Source organism: Convolutriloba macropyga, chromosome 3, assembly GCF_964194025.1.
Source record: "Convolutriloba macropyga chromosome 3, txConMacr16.3, whole genome shotgun sequence".
Lineage (NCBI taxonomy): Eukaryota > Metazoa > Xenacoelomorpha > Acoela > Convolutidae > Convolutriloba > Convolutriloba macropyga.
Window position 1 is genome coordinate 20,364,075 of NC_134470.1, and position 6,000 is coordinate 20,370,074.

Below are 6,000 nucleotides of genomic sequence, written 5' to 3' on the forward strand. Positions count from 1 at the left end.
ACAAGCTCGTAGACATAACTCTCTCAGTAGAAGAGACATGTCAGAAGATAGGCCATCAAACAAATTCACGATCATGACTAGAGGAAAACCAAGTACTGAAGATAGGTTTATTGAACTGCCGGTCAATTTTAACAATTGATCGCAGAATGAATCTCGATATTTTACTAAGGGAACATGATATTGACATACTTTGCTTAACTGAAACATGGCTTACAGATGAAGTAAGAAATTCAGAAATTTTCCTAAATCGGCAATATTTCGTGCAGTCCAGAAAAGATAGAAAAGTTGGAACTCACGGTGGTACTCTTATAGCTCACAAAACAAATCTTTGTTTCAATAAAGCAGCAGAAATTGAAACAAACTTTGATTTTTTGTCATGTTCTGTTTATTTTCTGAACGACATTGTATTAATAATCATCACCTTGTATAACCCTCCACAAATCAGCAAATACCGGGTTTCTGATACAGATTTACGAAGTTCAATAAGTATAGCATTATTTAAATTGCAGTAGCTTTTTGACTCCAGTACTCAGAAAAAACTGATAATTATGAATGGTGATATTAATTTTTCACATGCTGACTGGAATACACTTTCTAGTAGTAATGAATATGAAAAAGCTTTCTTGAAAGAAATAGATGCTCTGAACCTTTGCTCAATCCTCAACTCCAGCTGTTGTCCCGACATCTTTTTATGCAATAATCTGGAGCAATGTAATCTCGTGGTTGAGGCTAATTCCTTCTCAGATCACAAATTGTTCATAGCAGAAATTTCTGTCAGACTCACAAGAAAAGAACAAAAGCCTCTCTTCCAGAAATTCAACATCAACAAGGCTGATTGGCACTTATTCATCTCTCATTTTGAAATCCCCACTATGTCAAACAGATGTCCCAATGACTTGCTACATTGCTTTTATCAGAGTTTCTACAATGCTTGTGAAAAGTCAATACCTCGTATAACAAAACGCCGGCTTGACGCACCATCGTATATGTCTTCCCATAGTGTACACATAGAAAACAAGCTGAAGACGCTAAGGAAAACAAACAAAAGAGCAGAGGAAATTAGAAATTTAGAGATGGAGTTAAATTTATCCTTGCTTAAGGACAAACAATATTTTATTGAGGGTTTCTGTATTTCAACAAAAAATGATGCATACAAATTTTTGCGAAAACTAAACCAAGAACAAACTTTCCCCGAGAAAATGAAATACAGAGGCCAAGATATAATGGGTTCTCAGCAAATTGCGGAAAGTTTCAACGAGCAGTTTTCTTCAGTATTTATCGAAGATAATTCTGACATTGTTGTGCCTGAAACAGCTCAACAGGAGATCTTTCTAGACGATATCACATTCAACGCAAAAGATGTGCTAGATGAAATATCACAAACTAAATGTGGTGCCAACTCTTATGATCAAATAACACCATCACTCCTTAAAACTTCTGCGCCGTACGTTATAAATAGTATCTTGTAAATATTTAGCTGCATTATTAACGCTTGCCAATTTCCCAAAGTCTGGAAAAACACACACGTGCGTCCTCATCACAAAAATGGTAGCAAAATGGAAATTAAAAACTACAGACCGATTGCAATGCTCTGTGCAATTTCTATAGTTTTTGAAAGAATAGTGTACAAACAAATTAAGAAGACATTCGAAAGGAAGCTTTGCACTGCTCAACATGGTTTTCGGCAAAAACATTCAACAGTTACCCAATTGTTACTATATTGTGATAACTTATATCAAGCTTTAGACGAAAATTCATCCCCGATAACAGTTTACTTGGACATTGTTAAAGCTTTTGATACGATTAATTTTAACATTGTGCTTCAAAAGCTCGCTCGTTTTGGGTTTGATGAAAAGTTTTTGAAATTTTTTGCTTCTTATCTGGTTGATCGGCAGCAGAGAGTAAAAATTGCAGACAGTTACTCGGCTTTCTTAAAAATCTCAAGCGGGGGTCCCCAGAGATCAATATTTGCTGTGTTTTTGTTCTCCGTGTACATAAATGACCTACCTGATCAACTTAATAATAAAACATTTCTTTATGCCGATGATACGAAAATAATAGGACAGATTTCAGAACGTGAAGAACTTCAGTTTGATATAAATAGAGCCATCGAATGGTCTGGTTCAAACAAACTAAATTTCAATTTTGACAAATTCAGCATTCTCGAGTTCTCATACAAAAATACATATAATTCGTCTACAGAGTTATTTGCAAAAGGAATTTCCATCAAAAATGAAAAACAAATTAAAGATCTCGGATTAATTTTTACGGCCAGCATGACTTGGAATTGTCACCTCGAAATGGCGGTAAAGAAAGGTTTTCAAAAACTGAATCATTTAAGAAGAGTTATACCCCGCACCACAAAAGAAACTGTCAAATGCACGTTGGTGAAAACATATATATTCTCTGCGGTCTTTTATGCGTCAAATGTCTGGAACCCAGGACCACAGTATCTTCAACGCTTGGAAAGACTGCAGAGATTATGTTTAAAATGGATAACTTGCCGTTCCGTTCTGGGTGACAAAGAATACGTTGAGAGCCTAATTCGAAATCGCCTATTGCCAGTCAGTTATTTTCTAGTTCTTAACGACCTAATTCTGCTTAACAAGATTTTATTGGGCTTAACTTCGATGAATGCGTCAGACCACTGGTCAATAACTTTCGGTTGTCCAAAGACCAGATCAAGCGAAAAGATTTTTATTGAAGCGAGAAAAACATTTCGGAAACGTTCTGAAAATAATTACTTTAATAGAGTAGCGCGATTCAATAATTCTTTGTCTCAACTTAACAGTTTCGCTAACTATTCACCACACAAAAATCCATGTCAGTTTCGAAGAGAAGTGAAGAACTTTTTGGAAGGGGAGGCATTGAAAAGATTCAAATATAAAAGTTACCCTTCAGGATGGAAAGTTTTCGAGAAAATTTAGTTATTGAAACTTGATTTCTCCCCTAATCTGGGGACTACCAAGCTGGTTGTAACCATGTTTGGTTGAATTCAATATTATTATTATTATTATTATTATTATTATTATTATTATTATTATAGGAGTGAGAATGAAGGGGGGGGGGTCCAACTCTAAGAACTGCCCTTCACACCATGAGTTCATTTCACGAACGGTTTCGAGAACCGAATAATTAGAGATTAATAAGGCGTAGCAGACTAAGAGCACTGCGCATCGACTTGGAGCCTTCCAATTTTACCTTTCTCCAATTCCGGTTGACGAAATGACATGCTCAGACGAAAAGAAAAAACACTAACGACCAAAAAATTGTAATACAAAAACTCGCATAAAGTACCAGCAAGAATAATATAATTACTACCAAATTCGTTCGAGAGCAAATCGAAAAAACATACCCGGCAGATTGCCGGAAAATAGCCGCCGTTGATTCCAATGAGCATGGTTGGGATTGAAATAACAGAAGATATTGAAAAAAAAAGACTTTTGTACAAAAACATTTTTTTAAGTCCGATTTATTTTGATGGCATTTCGTAGTTGAACATACTTCTGTTTCTTAGAGAGAGGCTACAGGGGCTACTATCAATAACAATAAGCATTAGAGCTGGTAAATAAAACTTACAGGAACGACGTTCAAATAGCGGGCATCTAAAATTGGGCTTTATGGGTTTATCCCGTTTCTATTTCTGACATCCATTTTTGTACTAACTCTGTTCAATTTGAATTGCTTTGCTGAGCAACTGATGTTCGAAATCACTTTTAGCAGAATGAGAGAAGAGAGAAACTAGCCTAGAGAAGTCAAAAAGATTTCACGCAAAATGCTGAAAAGGCGGCAAAATGAGGTAAAGCGAAACATTTTTTTATTCAACGAAGTAAAAAACAATAGGAGCGCTATAATAGCCGGCTGAGAAGATGAGGGCGGCTATTAAACAAAATATTATTAATTGATCTTAAAAATAAAAAAGCTAACTTTTATCCTGGAATACAAATAGGATGTGCATATTGCATGATTTATTGAAGATCCAAGGAAGAGCATTAAAATTTCAACTTTAATAACACAATACAGCAACAGATTGCTGAAAATAGCTGCCATTGAATGTGATAACCCAAATTGTGATTGAACGATTGGAAAAATCAAAAAATTTTTTCAACATTTTTAAAATTGAATGAATGGAAAAATTAAAGATTTTTTTAACATTTTTAATAACATACCCGGCAGATTGCCGGAAAATAGCCGCCGTTGATTCCAATAAGCATGACTGGGATTGAAATAACAGAAGATATTGAAAAAAAAAGATTTTCGTACAAAAACATTTTTTTAAGTCCGATTTATTTTGATGGCATTTCGTAGTTGAACATACTTCTGTTTCTTAGAGAGAGGCTACAGGGGCTACTATCAATCACAATCAGCATTACAGAGAGGTAACTAATACTTATAGGACCGACGTTCAAATAGCGCGCATCTAAAATTGGGCTTTATGGGTTTATCCCGTTTCTATTTCTGACTTCAATTTTTTATACTGACTGTTCATTTTGAATTGCTTTGCTGAGCAACTGATGTTCAAAATCACTTTAGGCAGAATGAGAGAAGAGAGAAACTAGCCTAGAGAAGTCAAAAAGATTTCACGCAAAATGTTGAAAAGGCGGCAAAATGAGGTAAAGCGAAACATTTTTTTATTCGACGAAGTAAAAAAAAATAGGAGCGCTATAATAGCCGGCTGAGAAGATGAGGGCGGCTATTAATAAGAACTATTTTGCTGTTTTTAAGACTTATAAGACCCAAGTCCAATTAGCCAGCATGAAAAATTAGGCTTAATAGCTTTATCCCACTTCTTTATTTTTTATAAGTCCATTCATTATTCTTAATAAGCGGCTACAGAGGCTAGTATCAATATTAATAAGCATCAGAGATGATAAGATGTAAAAGATAAAAATGTAAAATCAACCGGGTGTCCTGATCCTGTTTTTGGATTCAGTTTTCTGATATTGACTCTGCTAATACTAGATTGTTTTTGCTGAGCATCTGATGGTTAAAAACACTTTGGTCAGAACGAAAACAGTGAAACTAGCCCAGAGAAGTCAAGATTTCGCACTAACACTAAATGTTGATAAAACTGTGAACTAAGGTAAAACTAAACAAACTGAACCTAAAACTAGACCTAAAATTGACTAGCAATAGGCTCGGAAAACAATCTAGATAAAAATCTTTCCCAATAAAACTGCAAAAATCATGAGTAAATTGCCGCATGTGACTTACTCAAATTCAAATTTAGAGTTAAAAAAAATTCAGGCCAGAAACCACTCGCTTTTGCGCTCCACTTCTTTTTGGCGTGGCCAGAATCCTCACATCATTTTGACTCCAATAATCGGCAAAATTTGTCAACAGATCTCAAAAAAGACAGTTCACCAATATAATTTGGAATTGTATGAAAGGAAACTTTAAGAATTAGCTGAGATGAGATGAGAGCTTACACAATTGCTCAACTCAGAGAGAAGGGAAAATCGTAGAAAAAGTGGTGTATCAAATGAAACAGTGCGCCTTAATTGAGAGGGGGAAGGAGCCGCGGTCTCAAGCAAGCCGAGCTTGCTTGTGAGGCTAGAGGCGGAAAAAGGTTAGCTGGCCTGCCAAATAACTGTCCCCCATACAGTGACTTTCTGTCTTCTCGGCAACTTGTACAATTAAGAGTGTACAAAAGCGAGCATAAAAGAGATTGCAAAGATGAGTGCTCAGGCTTTTATGCAATTTGGGCTTTACCTGTTTCTCCCGTTCTTCGGGACGCTAAAACTCAGACAAAAGTTGGTAGACCAAAAAATGGCATAAGGAAACCAACAGGATTAATATAATTGCAACAAAGTTTGTTTGAGACCAATTAAAAAAAATAAACCGTTTTTATTTTTCTACTTTTTATTAAAGCTGCTCATAAAATGTTTTTCCTACTATTTTCTATTTTAATTAGAAATATTTAATATATCGTTCAACATTTCGTAAATAATGGTTGTTTTTCTTTGAGAAATGCCTTTTTGTCTTCATATGGCTATAAAA